The sequence below is a fragment of the Leucoraja erinacea genome, chromosome 1, assembly GCF_028641065.1.
Source record: "Leucoraja erinacea ecotype New England chromosome 1, Leri_hhj_1, whole genome shotgun sequence".
NCBI lineage: Eukaryota > Metazoa > Chordata > Chondrichthyes > Rajiformes > Rajidae > Leucoraja > Leucoraja erinaceus.
Genome location: NC_073377.1, coordinates 103889214 through 103909925, shown reverse-complemented (window position 1 = coordinate 103909925; position 20712 = coordinate 103889214). Strand labels below are relative to the sequence as shown.

Below are 20712 nucleotides of genomic sequence, written 5' to 3'. Positions count from 1 at the left end.
GAAAAATGAAAGAGCAGCACCTCATCTTCCACTTGGTTAGCTAACAACCCAACGGGATCAACATTGCAATCTCTAGTTTCAAGTAATAACTCCCCTATCCTCTGTACCATTTCTCTCTACCTTGCCCCCCTCCAACCTGGTGTGCACCACTTCACCACTTCAGTCACCCTGCTCGTTTCCCCTCTTCCATACTTACATCTCCCCTCCCTTTTATTCCTTCCTTTTCCCCTCTCTTCTGCCTTGTTTCTTCCATTGGCTTTCCATTTCACTCCTCTTCTTTCCTTATCTGACAACTTTGGTCTCAATTTTACCTCTAGCTTTTGTCACTTAATCCACCCTTCTGCCAATCGCCTCATTTCACTGTATCCATCTACTACTTGGCAGGCTTTACACTATCTCCACCTGTCCTTTTCCAGCTTCCTCCCTGTATTCCATCTGTTTGAAGAGGAATCCTGACCATTCACTAATGCTGCCTAGTCTGCTGAATTCCTTCAGCACTTTCCTTTGCTCACGATTCCAGCATCTGCAATTCTCGTGTTGTCTTTCATCACCCCAAATGTGGCCTTTCCAGCATCTTGTACAACTGTAACTAAACATCCCAACTTCTCAATACTCAATACCTTGACTCACTTGAGTAAATCCATCAGTTTGTTAAATTCGGCAGTGCCGACCTGGGTCCAAGATTTTAATGACTAAAGTAATGGCAATGTGGTGGGTTGTCAACAGGTGCACATTCAGCAATATCTGAATGGTTTGTGGTTTGGTGTCATAAGCATTACATTCTGAATTGCCTGCACCAAAAATAAAATCATTTAGGTACCCTTCTGTTTTGGAACAAGGGTTGAGGAAGGGTGGTAATGGTATGTTGTTGTGCTGTCAATAGGGTTGTGGAGGTTTCAATTGGCTGGACATTGCATCTAGCAAGATAATATCTGAGCTCTTGGGAAAGTGATGGCAGTAACAAGTTGAGAGATAGTTTAACAATGGAAAGAAGTTGAGGTATAGATGTTTAATTGTAAATTTGAATTGGGAAAGGCAACTAAGGCTCAGTCAGTGAAATGATCATGAGAAAGTGTTCAAAGAGAGTAGTATGATAGGATTGATGAAGGTTTCAGAGAAACAGCTGGGAAAAGATGAAAAGGGGTTTGCATTAAGGAACATAAACTTAATACAAAATAAACCAGTGCTGCTCATCAAGGACTGGAATAATGACTGTGCAAAGTAGAATTCTGATTTTGGTGTTTTGGATGTTACGGTGAATATTGGCCTAGCACATTGCAAGAACAACATTAGTTCCCAAGGTTTTGGCAACTGAGGAATTAACTTGTGATATAGTTAATCAAAGTTGTATGGGTAATTTTGGTAATACATTAATTGAATATTCTATTAGAAACTTACAAAATTCTTAAGGGGTTGGACAGGCTAGATGCAGGAAGATTGTTCCCGATGTTGGGGAAGTCCAGAACAAGGGGTCACAGTTTAAGGATAAGGGGGAAATCTTTTAGGACCGAGATGAGAAAAACATTTTTCACAGAGAGTGGTGAATCTGTGGAATTCTCTGCCACAGAAGGTAGTTGAGGCCAGTTCATTGGCTTTATTTAAGAGGGAGTTAGATGTGGCCCTTGTGGCTAAAGGGATCAGGGGGTATGGAGAGAAGGCAGGTACAGGATACTGAGTTGGATGATCAGTCATGATCATATTGAATGGCGGTGCAGGCTCGAAGGGCCGAATGGCCTACTCCTGCACCTAATTTCTATGTTTCTATGTTTATATGTTTCTATTGGTTGTAGGTTTGACTTATTCTGGAAATAGAGACTGGATTAGTGGTTTGGAAATAGGGTATAATGGGCAAGAATAAAATGGATAATGGATGAATAAAATGGTGGAGGAATTGAGATAATTGTCAAATGTACACATGTGGAAGTTAGTCATGTGCCTTCAGATCTCATGGCTGAATGACAAAACAGAAATTAGGAAGAGCACCAGGGCCATATATGGACATTTGGCAGAACCTCACAGTGGCAGTGATTTGGGATCCATTGTTATTTATATGCATGTTGTAATCAGTGTAATATGACTAAACAAGTACTGGGTAATAGAGAATAAATTATGATAATTAGTGTCCCTTTTAAATCTCAGCCATTGACCCTAGTGCTGCCTGGATTAGGGGATAGTAGATATAGGGAGAGGCTAGACATACTTGGATTGTTGTCTCTGGAATGCTGGAGGTTGTGGGAACTCTTGATAGAAATATATAAAATTACGAGAGGTGTAGACATTTAGAACATTCTTCCCAGGATGGAAAATTAAAACATTAGAGGGCATAGCTTTAAGGTGAGAGGGTGAAAGTTTAAGGTAAAAAGTTTAACAGAGCTGTATGGGGCAAGTGGTTTTCACAAAGAGTGCATGTGCCTGGAACGTGCTGCCAGTGATATTGGTTGAGGTAGGTATGATAGTGGTATTTAAGAGACTTTTGGATAGGCATATGGGTATGCAGGGAATAGAGGGATATGGATTAGGTGCAGGCAGATAAGAATTGGTCAGCATCATGTTCAGCACAGGCATTGTGGGCCGATGGGCCTGTTCTTGTGCTGCACTGTTCTATATTCTATTTCCATGTACTGTCAGACTGTTGAAAGAAATAGTGGGTGGCTTTGCAAAGTTGAAAAGCATTTCACTGGAATTTATGGTTGACGAGACCCTATTAATGATTAGTGTTGAGCTAGCTTCCTTGTAGAGATTTGCCTAGGGGGCCCTGTTCAGATTACGAGTGGGTTTAGGAGAGGTGACTGGTGACCACGGGAAGTTTTATGGACACATGAGCCACTGAACCACTCACTTTAATATTGATGACCCAATACTTTGACAATGTGAAAACTAATAGCAGTGGAAATGTGGACACTTGGATTAGTGTGTGTATGTCAGCACACATGCTATGGTTAAATATGTGAATAGCTCAAATAACCTGCCAAAATATTTGCACTTCATCATCTTAATAATTTGGCATGACTGCACAAGTGAGAGGTTATCATAACATGATTCATTGTTACAGTTATTACTATGGTGTGAGTTATCCCGCAAGCCTTCCTAAATTACCTGATTGTATAACACATTAGGATAACTATAAAATTGAAATAAACTAAAAATCCCACCCTACTTGCCCCAGTGTTCCTCTAAATGGTCTGCGGTTATTATAGAATAAGCATTGATAAAACTAAATATTCTTGCAATCATTGAAGGAGTACAACCTGACGGATCACTAACTGCAACCTCGGGTTGAAATGAAGGCAACACATCTTGTAATTTCCTAAAGTTCCATTAGGTGGTGCCAGCCACATGTTGAACTGAAGCTGGCAATCTGAAGTATGACACAAAAAGCTGTAATCACTCAGCAGGACAGGCAGCATCTCTGGAGAGAAGGAATGTGTGCCGTTTCGGGTCTCGACCCAAAATGTCACCCATTCCTTCTCTCCAGAGATAATGCCTGCCCCGCTGAGTTACTCCAGCTTTTTGTGTCTATCTTTGGTTTAAACCAGCTCCTGCAGTTCGTTTCTACACAATTTGAAGTACTCTCTGTGCACATCACGCAGTGTCTACTGATTTAATTTTACAGCCCAGCAAAATATCTGTAACATAATGAGCTCATGGCGAAATATAATTAGCTTGGCATTATGTGTGTTGTGTTATGCTCTTATTTTATGCAATGTGTTATGCTCTTATTTTTTCCAAATTCACCCTTACATAAAAATGAGGAGTGGAAATATTTATCAGATGGTAAGACACTAAATGAGGTGCAGAGAAGCTTACTTTTACATTAACACAATTTATTAAAGGTTGTTAGCACATACATTACCTAGTAAAGAAATGAAAAAAACCTTGATTTCATTTCAAGGCTCAGAATGCAAAAGTGATGAGATTGTGCTGAAGTTATACAAGTGCAGGTAAACTGCAGATGGAATAACATGTACAATTTATAGCACTCCTTCATTAGCAATATTTAAAAATAATGGAAAGGTTTCAGCATATACTTTTGGATGCAGGGTTGTGGTCATGACGAGCGAGATGGTGGAATGATTTGAAAGATGTTGGAAGAATGAGACACAGCTCCAAAATGATGAATAGTTCTAATAGGGTGGGTTGCCCTGAGGGAGTATGGATATAGTAAATTAAAGAAGTGCTCAGAAACATGATTGAAAATCTGCAGCATCCAACCATTCCCAGACTTGGTCAGGCTGAGGATCCATTGCATAAGCTTTTAGATGATCAAATAATCAAGAAAACAGTGGCGGCTCGGCACACACCATACCTCTGGACATATCTGCTCACGATGAAGAAGTGAGTCTTCCATGTTGGAAGAACAGCACCATCTCAGGAAGACCACTGAACAGGTTTGTTTGACAGAAGTAGATATGGAAATAGTAGAAGATACAGCACTAATCTTGCGAGAATATTGATGGTTGACAACAGTTCCTGGGAGAACCATAACCTGATAGGATGAGATCTGATAGGATAGCACGTTGATCCAAGTATCTCAACGTCTCTGTGCCAGAGTAAAATACACAGAGGCTTGACAATTATTTGGGTTGTTTGTCTTTCTTCTTTAGTTTCTCATAATTAAAGGAGGAATGTAACATATGTGTAATTTCTAATGTTGGTCACCCCTTAAGCATTCTGTCATGTGTTCTGTACTGCTCCATCTGTGTTTAGTGAAGAGAATTCAAGAAGCCGTCTGTTTGGAAGGAATCCATGGAAATAAATGCTGTCTGGTCCTGTAAGAATAGAATAGAATAGAATAGAATAGAATTACCTTTATTGTCATTCAGACCTTACGGTCTGAACGAAATTTCATGCCTGCAGTCATACATACAATAATACAATAATAAACAACAACAAACACAGATTAACATCCACCACAGTGAGTCCTCCAAGCACCTCCTCACTGTGGTGGAGGCAAAAATCTTAGGGCTGCAGTCTCTTCCCTCCTCTTCTCCCTCTGCGCTGAGGCGATACCCCACCGGGCGATGGCACAAACAGTCCCGCGGCTCACCGAACCCCGCAAACGGGTCGGTTCAAACACCGCGGCCCAGGGTGGTCGAAGCTGCCGCCCTCCAGTCCAGCGGACGCAGCCGCTGGCCCGTGGCTGAACCCCAGACTCAGGTCACCGCTGCCAGAACGTCGTCCCAGCCACCGGAGCACCGTTCCAGCCCCTAGCTGGATCGCCCTCACGTGAGTGCCGTTCCTCCCTCGAGCTGGGCTGCTCCGAGGGAGCGCCGTACCTCCCTCGAGCTGGGCCACTCCGACGGGAGCGCCGTACCACCCTCGGGCTCGGACGCCCCGACGGGAGCGCCACAGCCCCTCACGGGAGAGTCTCAGCCACGCGCCAGGCCGCCCTCACGGGAGCGTCACAGCCCCTCACGGGAGCGCCGTTCCAGCCCCGAGCCGAACTGCCCTCACGGGAGCGACCCCAGGTCGATTCCTGACAGGCTGCCTCCGGAGTCTCGAGGTCGTCAGCTCCGCCATTAGGCCTCAGCGCAGGCGGAGGCAGAGAAGGGGGATACGACAAAAAAGTCGCATTCCCCCGAAGGAAGAGACAGCAAGCCCCGTTACAACCCCCCCCCCCCCCCCCCCCCCCCCACACACACACAACAACCTAAAAAACAAAAAACTTAACTAGACAAAACGAAAAAAAAAAAACAACACAAAAAAAGTAAAAACAAACGGACTGCAGGCGAGCCACTGCTGCCAGGGCAGCGCCACCTCTTCCGTAAGCTGTGCAAACCCAGGACTATCCCAGCATCTCTCTACTACTGGAACGATACCTAAGCACTGGAAAATGTATCATACAGTATCTTCGTGCCCTCCCTGCTCACTGGAAAATTGAATTGAAATGTTCACACCCACTCTAAAATCCCCTCTTCAATTCGATCCGATACGATAGAACAAAAGTACTTGAAGTAACATAAGAATCTGATCTGTAGGAATCTGAAGAACGAAGGTCCAGCAGAAAGGAAAAGTTTAATTACACGGAAACAAAATAATGTTGCACAAGAAAGAAAATAAAAAGTTTGGTCTGTGTGTGGCTGGTGTTTCAATCTGCCCTCGAATCTGTTTAACATCCATTTGCTGAACTCCACTCAGAACTCAGTGGGACATCCTGATGTTGACACTATATAAAAAGCCCAACCTCCTGGTGAAGCACAGACTTCCTAAAAGTAGTTCCAAAGGTGAAGCATTTCAACAATAATAAGAAAAGCTTGGAGTTTCATTCAATCTGACTGAACAAAATCTGATTCAATCTAAATGGAAAGAAGATAGCTGAGACTCAAAGTTGATCAAGATTTAGGAATTTGGGAATACTCAAGGTAAATATTGCAACGTGCTAATTGACTTCGTAAGGGGTTAGGCAAATGAATGTTACCAGTGAGCTTAATGGAATCGAATATACTGTACTAGTAGCTCTCATAACCTCGAAGATGACAAAGTATTTCTTGTTAGAAAAGCATACACAGAGCGCTGTCTATTTCTTTCATTGTCAATAATGTTTTCAAAATCAAATATAATTCCTCAGCACTACAGATTACCGTCTGTTCCTACCAACCTGTCAGCTTGTAATGATCCAATTAAACAATAGCCCATTAACGCATTACTCTGCCAGAGAAAAATTGGCAGCATTGATTATGTCCAAGTGTTCATTTTGGAAGTGCTCCAATTTGTGGAGATTTGGCTTCCAGCAATTGGTTTTATTCTAATCTCAAGTAGGAAACCCAGTATTGTAAAGGCAGGTATTATATCACCGTTTCAGAGCACAGCCAAATTACTTGGCATGTAAAAGCTTACCATATTGAAGAGTTCTGCAACAGTGGGTGCACCTGCCAGCAGTTCATTCACTCTTCTGTGAAGTGGAATGTAAAAGCAAGTTATTTTCGATTGACTTTTTATTTTTTGGGCCAGGAATGCATTCAATAGTTTTATTCTACAAGTCTCTCAATGTACTTACACCACAAACATTCAAACATGCAACACACATACATGCACACACACTGTACCTCACACAGACGCAAGTACATATAAACATGTAAAATGCATATGTGTGCACAAACCGTATTTACATATGTGTAAACCAAAAACATAGACACTCATGCACCTACACAAAGCATGCATATTCAACATAAACAGCTGTATACACAGCACAAACTGCTGCATACACATGGCACATAGAAACACAGATGCACCCACACACATGCTAATATACATAGCCAAATACATTCACATGCTGCTTGAACATTTCAGAATCAACTTTGCCTGTTATTTTTACAAAATAAACTGAAACCAAGCTTTCTGTTTTTATACATTGTGATCTCGATGGGTTTTTAACAAATTTGTTGCAATGGACTGAGAAAGATGTGTTTACAGTAATGGAAACAATTGTGAGTTAAGTCATCCACTGTTGCTCCATTATTATCGTGAAGGTGTACAGTGTAAAAACAGACATGGGCATTAGTGACCCAATGAAGCTGCATCAAGGCATATCGAGGCTTAAAGACTAAACAACAAAGTCAGCAAAATATTTCACATTATTAAACAAATCTGTTCCTATTTTGTAATTGAACACTTGCATCGGTTATATCTTCATTGCCCTTTGTTCCAATCCTATGGTATAGTAGATAAAATGACATAGGCAGGAAACCTGAAGTATGAATATTTTCTTTGGTTGGTAATATCATCCATGTAATGCTAGCAACCAAAGGCAAATTTCTCCCCGATCCCAATAAGTTTTTCATCTTCTCTGAACCCATTCAAGCTTGACAATATATTTCCTATAACATGGTGCCCGGAACTGAACACAATACTCTAAATGTCGTCTCACCGATGTCTTATACAACTGCAACATGACCTCCCAACTTCTATACTCCTATACTAGAAGTATAGAAGTTATATACTTCTCTATATTAGATCTGGGGTTTGGGCTGAAAGGGTCTGGTAGAATGGAACATGAATCAGTGAGGCAGCAGCATTCATTAGTCTGGGCATGCAGTGAATGAAAGTGTGGGAGAAAGTAGGTATGGTCTGTGAATGTCTGAATGCAGTTCCCTCTTGCTAGCCATCAGCATGAAGGAGCAGTGCTCATCTGGGAAATGCTCACTTGATTGGTAGGCTTTCCACCTTCTTCGTGTATTCCCTGGACATCTGAAAATGGAGAAATACTGTATTTGGTTGAAATCACTGTATTTTTCAAAGAAGATCAATGATTGAATATACTATACCATGCCTACGATGAAATGTTCATTATACATCCTCTATTCAGGAGTTCGTCAACATGCAGTTATGGTACTTAAATTCCCTGCTTAATGCCTAGAGGTTGCAGCTCATCACAAATTGGTCAAATGACCTCTGCACATAGTTCTTTCATTTGTAGTTTCACCAGTGTTGTCTCTGAGTTGCAAGCCAGACCTTATACTTTGGGGCTAATTGTAGGTGCAATATTGCTACATTTCTGGCACAATTCAGAAATTTGCTTAATTGGTATCCTCAGGATCAGCACCACTTAGTACGAATAGCTACAAATCACGTTTTCCTCTGAATTCATAATCCTCTAGAAATAGACTTGGTTTATACTCTCTAGAATTTAGAAGATTGAGAGGGGATCTTATAGAAACTTACAAAATTCTTAAGGGGTTGGACAGGCTAGATGCAGGAAGATTGCTCCCGATGTTGGGGAAGTCCAGGTCAAGGGGTCACAGCTTAAGGATAAGGGGGGAATTCCTTTAAAACCGAGATGAGAAGAACTTTTTTCACACAGAGAGTGGTGAATCTCTGGAACTCTCTGCCGCAGAGGGTAGTCGAGGCCAGTTCATTGGCTATATTTAAGAGGGAGTTAGATGTGGCCCTTGTGGCTAAGGGGATCAGAGGGTATGGAGAGAAGGCAGGTACGGGATATTGAGTTGGATGATCAGCCATGATCATATTGAACGGCGGTGCAGGCTCGAAGGGCCGAATGGCCTACTCCTGCACCTAATTTCTATGTTTCTATGTTTCTATGTTTCTATGTTTCTAAATAGCATTTATCCATTTCTATTTTACGCTTCTAGATTTCCTTAAATCTGATTTATTCCAATTGGAATAAATTCCTTCTTTTCGGTAATTTCTCATGAATTTTACCTATGGGCTGCCGAAATCGAATCAGAATTTCTAGGTAAAAATTGTGATGTATTTTGATTCCTACTGCTGGGACGGACCACTACCTTTGTTACCGATGCTGGCGATTTTATCCAAGCACAGCTCAGAAGACTTGGAAAATGCACACCATTATATTGTTTGTAAACACTGAATTAGATTTTAGTAACCCGAATATCTCATTTATTTTTAATTATATTCCATGCATTTAATAGTGCTTTCAATAACCTAATCCATATTTTAGACAAGGCTCTGCTCACAGCCCAGTGACTTGAGAATGCAGATCAAAGAACAGTGCATAGGGGTCAACATGGTCAATCTCTGACACACTACAATCTCTGGTCATTAATAAACGGTGGTATGGATTTGGCACCATGTGATCTGTGACTGACCCCTCAATTAAATCACTGGTAGATTATGATTTAAAGCACAAGCAAAGCCCCATAATGGTAAAGTGCGCGTAGTATCACAGAGCTGGACTGTGCAACTTTTCATCAGGCGTGTTTAGCTGCCATGGGTTTATGGATGCTGTCACTATACCTTTTTGTGACAATTCATTTCCAAATTACAGACTATTTTATGCGTCAGGTCTCAGGAACCTCCATATTTTATCTTAAGACTGTTCTTAGGATTGCTTTGGTTTTTAAATACAATTCTTGTAATAACAATCTAAACTCCAGGGGTATCTTGCAAGGTAACTCTGTGACAGCATGGCAGAATAACAAGAAGGTGACTTTAAATGTTTATATTATTTCAAATGATTACTCTGTGGTCTTTAGACTTCTGCCGTTTAGAGGACATACCGTTAGACTGCTGTCGTTTAGAGGACAAAACAGCCACCATAGTGCCGGTGCCGAAAAAGTCTAAAGTCACCAACCTGAATGACTACTGCCCGGTTGCCCTAACTTCAATCCCAATGAAGTGCTTCGAAAGGCTGGTCCTCTCCCATATCAAATCCAGCATCCCTGCCTCACTGGACTCTCATCAATTTGCATACAGGGCAAATAGACCAACAGAGGATGCCATCTCTCTGGCTCTTCACACTGTCCTGACTCACCTGGACAGACAGGGCACGTACGTGAGGATGCTCTTCGTTGACTATAGCTCTGCATTCAATACGGTCATCCCCACCAAGCTCACGACCAAACTCCACCAGCTAGGCCTCAGCTCGCCGATATGCGATTGGATCCTGAACTTTCTGACGGAGCGACCGCAGGCAGTGAGACTGGGCCCGCATCTGTCCTCCACTATCACCCTGAGCACCGGCACACCACAGGGCTGTGTACTAAGCCCCATGCTCCACTCCCTCTTCACTCATGACTGTGTTCCTGCATTCGACACCAACACCATCGTGAAGTTTGCAGACGACACAACAGTGATTGGGCTGATCACCGACGGTGATGAAACAAAATACAGAGCGGAGGTGCAGAACCTGGCGGACTGGTGCACATGTAACAACTTGTCACTAAACACCTCCAAGACCAAGGAGCTGATTATTGACTTCAGGAGGTCCCATAATGGAGAATATGCCCCAATCTCCATTTACGGGGAAAGTGTGGAGAGAGTGTCCAGCTTTAAGTTTCTGGGCACTCACATTTCAGAGGACCTCACACGGTCCACCAACACCACTGCGCTGGTCAAGAAGGCACAGCAATGACTGTTCTTCCTGAGGACATTAAAAAAGACTGGTCTGCCCCAACAGCTGCTGACAACGTTCTACCGCTGCACCACAGAGAGCATATTAACGTATGGCATCTCTGTGTGGTATCTCAGCTGCACAGAGGTGGAGAGGAGAGCTCTTCAGCACATCGTCCACAGAGCGCAGAGGATTATTGGGACACAGCCTTGGAGGGCATCTACCACACACGGTGCCTCAGGAAGGCCGTCAGCATCCATAAAGACTCCTCACACCCTTGTAATGGACTGTTCAAACTACTTCCCTCCGGCAGACGTTACAAGGCCTTCTACGCCCGAACCTCCAGACTCAGAAACAGCTTTATTCCCAGAGCTATAGCGCCTCTGAACCGGCCCTGTTTAGTGCCCCCCATCCACCCTGGACTGTCTCCCTCGGATGATCACGTCACACAGCTTATTTATTTATTTTATTTTTCTTTTACATCGGTTGGAAGCTGCATACTAAATCTCGTTGCACTGATGTGCAATGACAATAAAAGATATTATTATTATTATTATTAATAAGGGGTTTACTCGTGAAGAATGGATAGGCGTTTGAAATGGTACCAAGTTCCTAATGGCAATGCCAACTAAATGTTACAGAGGATGATAAGGACAAAAAGATGCTCCATGATTTTCACCCTTATATCCTACACAGGCAACACAGGAACCAACATTCTTTGTTATCAACAGTCTGTGTTAAAGACTATTATGTTCTGTGCTCTTTATTATTCGTATGGCTGTATGGCGACCACACATTTCACTGTACCAATTGGTACATGTGACAAATAAATGTCTCTTGTATCTCTCCTGCATCCAGGAACTGAGGTCAGGGAAGGTCCACAAGTTGCACTCATTGTTTAATAGCTGCCTGTTTGAACAGCATGCTTTTTGATTGATCCCTTCCTTGGTTTCCTTAGTATGGATCAGCTTGGTTTGATGCTGGTCTAAAATAGCTGGCAGCGGCTTGTTTGACGGGTTTAAGTATTTACTACAATACAATACAATACAATACAATACAATACAATACAATACAATACAATACAATACGGTTTATTTGTCACATTGCACAAAAAGTGCAAGTGAAATGAATATGTCAGCAGCGATACAATGATAAAGAGCACACACAAAAACACAATAAAAATTTAACATAAACATCCACCACAGCATTCACCACTGTGGTGGAAGGCACACAAATTGGCCAGTCCTCCTCCATTTTCCCCCGTGGTCGGGACCTCAACCCTCCGCAGCCGCCGCTGCGGGCGTCCAGATGGTAAGGACAAGGTACGAGTCCAGGTAAGTCCAGAGTCGGCTCTTCCCCACCGGAGACCGCGGCTTTAAGTTGTAGGCCGCAGGCCGGCTGGCGAAGATTTAAAGTTCTCTCCACGTCGCAGCCAGAAACGCTCATAAGATTTGGAATGGAGATTGTTTGTAGGTGATACTTCATAAAAGATGAGATGCCACAATGGTTGACATTGGATTCATAGCTGCAATAGAGTGATGCCTTTCTGCACTGTGATGCCTGTGATGCCTCACTCCACTGACCACCGGAAATTGGAGGAACAGCACCTCATATTCCGCCTGGGTTGCTTGCGTCCGGATGGCATGAACGTTGAATTCTCCCAGTTTTGCTAGCCCTTGCTGTCTCCTCCCCTTCCTTAACCCTCGAGCTGTCTCCTCCCATCCCCCCTTCCTTCGGCTCCTCCTCCTCCCCCTTTTTTCTTTCCTTCTCCCCCCCACCCCCCCATCAGTCTGAAGAAGGGTTTCGGCCCGAAACGTCGCCTATTTCCTTCGCTCCATAGATGCTGCTGCACCCGCTGAGTTTCTCCAGCATTTTTGTGTACCAAGGTTAGGAGATGGGCAGGTCCATCATGGTCCATAGTGTGGAGCTGGTGTCAGTGTTTCCATGCAAGGATTCTTATTGTATTCAAATTCCTAAGTAGGTAAGCGATAGCACTATGCCTTACAACGTCGGAGACCCAGGTTCGATCCTGACTACAGGTGCTGTCTATATGGAGTTTGTACGTTCTCCCCATGACCTGTGTGGGTTTTATCCGTGTGCTCCGGTTTCCTCCCACACTCCAAAGATGCACAGGTTTGTATCGACTTGGTAAAATTGTAAATTGTCCCAAGTGTGTGTAGGATAGTGCTAATGTGCGGGTATTACTAGTCGGCATGGACTTGGTGGGCCAATGGGACTTTTTTTGTGGACATACTCCTTTATGTGTTCATCATTGTTTGGAGATCCCATCAGCATTTGGACTTAAAGCTGCCAAGACGACTACAACACAGGTCTGAGGAAGTATTATACGAAAAATCACAATTTATATGCAGCATTTCCTCACTTTAAGAAGAGGATGTATTCCTGAAAAGCATTTTATGTGATATCCCTCAAAGCTACATCAGGATTGTATGTGATATTACTTTGTACAATGCAGTGTGTTATTCATCATTGCAAAAATCCGTTTTAGATGCAGAAAACACATATCACGGTCAATTATGTTAGATCAAAAATTTGTAAATCAATAATTTGCAAATTGAGGAAATTCTTTAGAAGTGGACGTGATGGGAAATTAATAATGAGGTAATTGAAAATATGAATAAGTCGAAAACATTTGGCAATATTGCAATGGAGTGCAATGTTTTCATCGTTTCTGCAATGTGAAAGTAGATTCACCACGTTGAAACTTAACCTATGTTTACTTGTTGCATATCAGTTCATATATCCTGAAGTAATCATCAAACACATTCATTCCATTGAAAAGATCGCAGTCTCTATTTGAATTACAAACCTAATTCAAATTGTTATAAATCATCTGCTGGAGTTCAAACTGCTGGGAATGGGTGGTTTTGGGTTTGGGACTATGAAGGAGTCTGGAGTTCACTATGCAATTGAACAGGTTTAATGGTGGTTGAAAAGATCCTGTAGCAATGGGGTAGAAACTAAAATAGCAATAGTAGTGTCTTTGTGAATGATGCAGTGATTTGCTTTCTGTGAATGCTGTTGATAATCATAATACGCACTTGCAAATCCAGCCTATATGTCATGAGAAGAATGCATGTGCATTGCAGGCATTGTTTCTATAGTTTAAGAGGCTTCATGTCACTCACAAAATTAGTACAACACAGAATCTTGCACCCATGGCATACAAAACAATACTTCATTGTCAGCATTGGCTTTGCTGGCATCTCTCTCATTTGTGCATTAGATACTCTCAGTTCAAGCTCCACTCCTGGATCATGATTTCCTACAGCCATCAATGGTGGTTACACACCATTAATATATAGTGTGTAATATTAAACACTATAAAATCCAAATAACCTCTGAACTACATAAACTTGGGGGCATTGGTTTTGTCTTTTTGTACTATTGCATTTCATTGTTCTGTTTGGAACATACTGCATGACAATAAAAACACTCTTGATTCTTTACGATGACAAACATCTGACTTAGATGACACTTTAGTCCAATATTGAGTAATGCGGCCTATAGTTATCCCCCAGTCAACCGTGCTCAATTATACAGATGATTTAGTAATTATCATATCGTACAAACCAGCTCGTCTGTAGTCAGGATCAAAGCCAGAATTATGGCTGTGCTGCCCAAACACAGTGCTGCCCAAAGCTGGAAATCCAACATTAAAACATTTTTTAAATTTGTGCGGCACATTGGCTGCTTACAGCGCTAGAGATCCGGGTTTGATCCCGACCATGGGTGCTGTTTGTATGGAGTTTGTACATTCTTGTGACCGCATTGGTTTTCTCTGAGATCGTTGGTTTCCTCCCACACTCCAAAGATGTGCAGGTTTGTTGGTTAATTGGTTTGGTATAAATGTAATGGATATTGTTAATATGTGGGGATTGCTGGTCGCAGGGCCGGCCTTAAGTCAATTGGACCAATTGCCTTCAATTGGGCCCCGCGCCTAAGGGGTCCTGTGCTAGAGTAATCAGCACTCCCGCCCCTCCAGTCGCCGTGTTTCACGCACACAGCGCCTCTCTCCCCGGGGAGACACGCTGAACAATAGAGGGAGGGCCGGGCTGAGGTTTGGAGCAACGTTTACAAACCTCAGCCTCAGCTCACACTCGTCCGCCCTCGGCCGCTGCCAGCCCTCTCCCTCCCTCCCTTCTCCCCTTCCCTTCCCTCCCTCCCTTCCCTTCTTCCATCCCTTCAGTTCTTCCCTCCCTCCTCTCCTTCCCTCCCTCCTTCCTTTCTCTCCTTCCCTCCCTCCTTCCTCTCTCTCTTTTTCTCTCTTTTCCACACACACACACACACACACACACACACACACACACACACACACACACACACACACACACACACACACACACACACACACACACACACACACACACACACACACACACACACACACACACACACACACACACACACACACACACACACACACACACACACACACACACACACACACACACACACACACACACACACACACACACACACACACACACACACACGCAGGATGGCGCTGTAGACCAAAATTTAATGCCTGGACTGTTTTTTCGCCAATAGTTATTGGTTTTCCAGGATCGAGTTAATTATTATTATTTTTTTTTTTCATTTCACAGTCACTAAAACAAGTGGTATTGTAACTATGTACTTTTCAGAGGTGATCTACACATTTTGTTTGTTACTTGTAGGCTTACATGTATGCAATTTTATATTAAGATGTAGCTTAGATCTGTTTGGTCCATTAACTAGCAGGCACTTTCTAAGCGCACATTTTGATTACTTTCCATTCTACCATAGAGGTATAAAGTCTATAATAGACTTTATTTGTATTTCTATGATTCTACAGACCTTGGCTGGGAACCTGGGGCTCACCAAAATTGTTCCCAATTGGGCCCCGCACCTCCTAAGGCCGGCCTTGGCTGGTTGGTGTGGACTCGGTGAGCTGAGGGGCCTGTATCCCACTGTATCTCACTGTAATATACTAAATAAGGTATATTTTCTATTGCAGTAGCCAGTCGGGTGTGATGAGGTTGGGTAGGTAGGTCCCCAAGATCTAATTCATTCTGTGCAGCTGGAGTCGTGCCATTCTACAATCACGTGCAATATCCAAGGTGGCTTTTAAACTGGCATTAAGAAAGCATTGCAAACAATGCCATCTAACCATTAACGGCACCAAAATGATATGATTTTTCTGTTCAAGATGAAAAGAATCATTCTAGATGCTCTTCTCGCCCATCTGGAATATATTCAACGGAAATCTTATGCCTGACAGAGGAATTAAAATTTGTGAAACCTCTTAGCTGGGCATTTATATATTGCAGTCTTGTGGTATTAATTGATGAGGTTTGTTAAAGTTTATGTTTGTGCACATTTGTATGGGATTTTTTTAAATGTTAAGAGAAGTCAATTATGAGGCAGAAACGACACCAACACTAAAGTGAATGTCTAGTGGACAGCATCCTTCCTTGATGGAATTGCAGCTTTAACTTAAAGTAACAAACCATATGTCAGTCTTGATTTACAGACTTGATTTTACAGGGACCACTTTGGGCTTCAACTGTTGATTGAAGCAGTTCATGCAAAGAAACAATATGTTGCAGAAAGCAAAATCCTGCAAATGCTGGAAATCAAAATGAAACAGGAATAGCTTGATGTATTCAGCAGGGCAGGATAAATCTGTGGAGACAAAGGCAGAACTAAAAATTCAGGTCAATAACCTTTGATTAGAAATAGCAAAAGAATTAAGGGCCTGTCCCACTGACGCGACCTTTCAGCGACTGTCTTCAATCTCAAGGGCAATCGCCTGAAAAACCTCGAGCTGGATCGACCGTCAGCGATGAAACTGCGAGATGGATTGACCGACCGCACACACAAACACATAGCAAAGGCGGGGGCCAGGGGAAGTGGGGGAGCGCTGTCTGAAATTCACACCCGCGATGAACAGAAAGGTAAAAGACGGCTGCACATTGTACGTTAAGTCCTTTAGAGAGCACGGGGGGGGGGGGGGTGTGGGGGAGGGAGAGAAGGGGGAGAGAGGGGGAGAGAAGGGGAGAGAAGGGGAGAGAAGGGGAGAGAAGGGGAGAGAAGGGGAGAGAAGGGGAGAGAATAGGGGAAGAAGGAGGGGGGAAATGGAGACACTTTTAAGAAGCCAGACATCGTTTAATAAAATTTAGCGGGCATTTTACATTTGGTCCTTGGTCCTGAAAACTCCAATGAGCCAATTAAAATGCCTGGTCAATGAAGGAGATTGTCTACGGCTGCCCTCGACTGCCTGTAACTACATAGTGACCCCACTCCTCTGCTCTACGAGTTCAAAAGAACCATGCCGACCAATTTTTACTCGCGAAAAATTTTACAACATGTTCCTCAACCAAGCTGAATCTGTGAGTATGTAGGAACTTTCCTCGAGCATGAAGGAGAGTTCCAGTGACCTCATAGGACCTCCGAGGACCATGTGTCGACCATGCTGCGAGTTTGAATCGAGGGCAACCTCTTCTAAACTCGCAGATTAGGTCGCCGCAGTGGGACAGCCCCTTAAGGAAAAATATGTTTTGTGGTGCAAAGGAATGTGGATGTGTTGGAGAGCTGAAAAAGATAAAGGGGCTGTCCCACTGCGGCGACCTAATTCGCGAGTTTAGATGAGTTTAGGAGAGTTTGAAAAAAATGTAATGTAGAAGACCTCCTTCGACCTCCTTCGACTATGTTGAAGACTAGCTTCGACTAGCATCGACTAGCTTTGGGAAAATTGGACTCCGAATAGTGGAGAGTGAAGCCAACCTCCTTCGAACTCCTTCGACCTCCCTTCGACCTCCCTTCGACTATGTTGAAGACTATCTACGACTACCTTCGACTACCTTCGATTACCCTTGATTACCTACGAATAACATGCTGACCTATTACGACCTACTTTGACTAAACCTACGAGTAAAAAAAGCATTAATTTTTTTCAAGGCGATCTTTTTTTACTCGTGGGCTTTTTTCAACATGTTGAAAAATACGGCGCGACCTAGGTAAGGCCTTGAGAACGCGAGGACTATCCTCAAGCATGAAAGAGAGTTACAAAGACCTCCTAGGACCTCGTGTCAACCATGCTGCGAGTATGAATTGAGGGAAAACTCGTCAGAACTCGCAGATTAGGTCACCGCAGTGGGACAGCCCCTTAACAGAGACAAATTGAAGTTTGGTTAACAAGGAAAGCAGAGTGGCTTCATGGTGTATATTTCTTGAACAAATGCAGTGAATTATAGAATAAGTTGCTGAACCGTAGCTGAGTGAGTAAAATGTGGTTCAATTACACTATTTTTAGGATAATTATTAAAATTGTCACCAAATGTCAGTTTTTGTTATACTTGGCATCCACACTCTGTCATTCCTCGTTGTTCTTCTTCCCATGTATGAAAAGAGCAGCAGAAAGATTATGTCGCAGCTCGCAATATCAAAAGGGAGTACCCAAGTTGAGTCACTATACATTTTCCTGAAATTGGAACAAAGAAGCAGCACGATGGCGCAGCGGTAGAGTTGCTGTCTTACAGCGCCAGAGACCCAACTTCGATCCTGACTATGGGTTTTCCCCGGGTGTCCCGGTTTCCTCCCACAATCTACTGTATGCTAATTTGCTTTGGTAAACATTATAAATTGTCCCTAGTGTGTAGGATAATGCTAGTGTATGGAGATCGCAGGTCAGCACGTACTTGGTGGGACTGACGGGCCTTAACCTGCGCGGTGTCATGGAACTAAAGCTTTTTTTTATTGTTTTAGCTAATAATTACCCAAGCACCATTTAACAATGGGCACCATTAATTTAAAGCCTGCTTCTGAACTGAAATGGCTGTAAAATGCATTTTTATGGATCTTGCAATCTTCCAATGTAGCAAAGCTAAGAACTTCAAGTATTGATCAAAACCATATGGAAATTTAGTCACACTGTAGCTCAAATTTATTACATTGTTTTACATCTGTCTCCCTGTGCAACTCTGAGGCAGGCAGCCACTGGGGAATGGTAATGGATATCCTGAGGACTTCTGCCTGTTACTCTATGCCAAGAGGTGTGACAGATTAATGGATCATTGTCCCTTCTGATTTACCTATCGTCCTGTGACAAGATAAATGATCGGCTAACTGTCCCGCAGTGCCGAGAATCATAGTAATAGTGGGCTGGAGTCATAGATTCATAGCGTCAGACAGCGTGGAAGCAGGTCCTTCAGCGCAACTTGCTCGCACCGACCAACACGTCCCAACTACACTAGACACACCTGTTTCCACTTGGCCCATAACCCTCTAAACCCGTCCTATTCATGAACCTGTCGAATTATCTTTTAAATGTTAAATAGCACTTGCCTCAACTATCTCCTCTGGCAGTTTGTTCCATATATCTACCACCTTTGGTTTAAAAAGTAAACGCTGAGTTTACTATTAAATCGTTCCTCCCTCACCTTGAATTGAATTGAATTGAATTGAATTGAATCCTTTATTTGTCATTCAGACCTTTCGGTCTGAACAAAATGTTGTTGCCTGCAGCCAGACATGTAATAATACCAACACACAATAAACACAAATTAACATCCACCACAGTGAGTTCACCAAGCACCTCCTCACTGTGATGGAGGCAAAAGTCTTAGAGTTACTGTCTCTTCCCTCCTCTTCTCCCTCTGCGCTGAGGCGATACCCCACCAGGCGATGGTAAGTCAGTCCCGCGGTTCAAGCTCCGCGGCCCGGGGGTGGTCGAAGCTGCCACCCTCCAATCCAGCGGACCTTAAACCCATGGCTTCCAGTTCTCTATTTGCCGACTCAGGGCCAAAGATTTTGTGCATTTACCCTATAAGATCCCACATAGGAGATTAGTGGGCAAAATTAGGGCACATGGTATTGGGGGTAGAGTGCTGACATGGATAGAAAATTGATTGGCAGACTGGAAACAAAGAGTAGGGATTAACGGGTCAGTTTCAGAATCGCAGGCAGTGACTAGTGGGGTACCGCAAGGCACGGTGCTGGGACCGCAGCTATTTATAATATACATCAAAGTTTTAGATGAAGGGATTCAAAGTAACATTATCAAATTTGCAGATGACACAAAACTGGGTGGCGGTGTGAACTGTGAGGAGGATGTTATGAGAATGCAGGGTGACTTGGTTGGGTTGGGTGAGTGGGCAGATGCATGGGAGATGCAGTTTAATGTGGATAAATGTGAGGTTATCAAATTTGGTAGCAAAAACAGGAAGGCAGATTATTATCTAAATGGTGTCAAGTTGGGAAAAGGGGAAGTAAACGGGATCTGGGAGTCCTTGTTCATTAGTCAATGAAAGTAAGCATGCAAGTACAGCATGAATGGTAGTGAAGAAAGCGAATGGTATGTTGGCCTTCATAACAAGAGGAGTTGAGTATAGGAGCAAAGAGGACCTTCTGCAGTTGTACAGAGCCCTAGTGAGACCACACCTGGAGTATTGTGTGCAGGTTTGGTCTCCAACTTTGAGGAAGGACATTCTTGCTATTAAGGGGATGTAGATTAGGTTCACAAGGTTAATTCCGGGGATGGCGGGACTGTCATATGCTGAGAGAATGGAGCGGCTGGGCTTGTATACGCTGGAATTTACAAGGATGAAATGGTCTTATATAAGATTATTTAGGGTTTGGACACGCTAGAGGCAGGAAACATGTTCCCGACTTTGGGGGAGCCCAGAACCAGGGGCCACAGTTTAAGAATTAGGCGTAAGCCATTTGGAATGGTGATGAGGGAACACTTTTTCACACGGAGAGTTGTGAGTCTGCGGAATTCAGGGCAGTGGAGGCCGGTTCTCTGGATGCTTTCAAGAGAGAGCTAGATAGGGCTCTTGAAGATGGCAGAGTCAGGGGATATTGGGAGAAGGCAGGAATGCAGTACTGATTGTGGATGA

The 20712-nt window shown here is 43.2% G+C and overlaps 1 long non-coding RNA gene across 1 annotated transcript; it reads right to left on the bottom strand.

The window, feature by feature from the left end:
* Positions 1-3821: 3821 nt before the first annotated feature.
* On the bottom strand, positions 3822-9032 carry LOC129699367 (uncharacterized). The gene is made up of 3 exons (XR_008723836.1): positions 8144-9032; positions 6838-6892; positions 3822-4769 (listed from the first exon to the last, which is right to left on the bottom strand). It is a non-coding gene; the product is annotated as an uncharacterized LOC129699367 (long non-coding RNA).
* Between the last annotated feature and the right edge of the window lie 11680 nt (positions 9033-20712).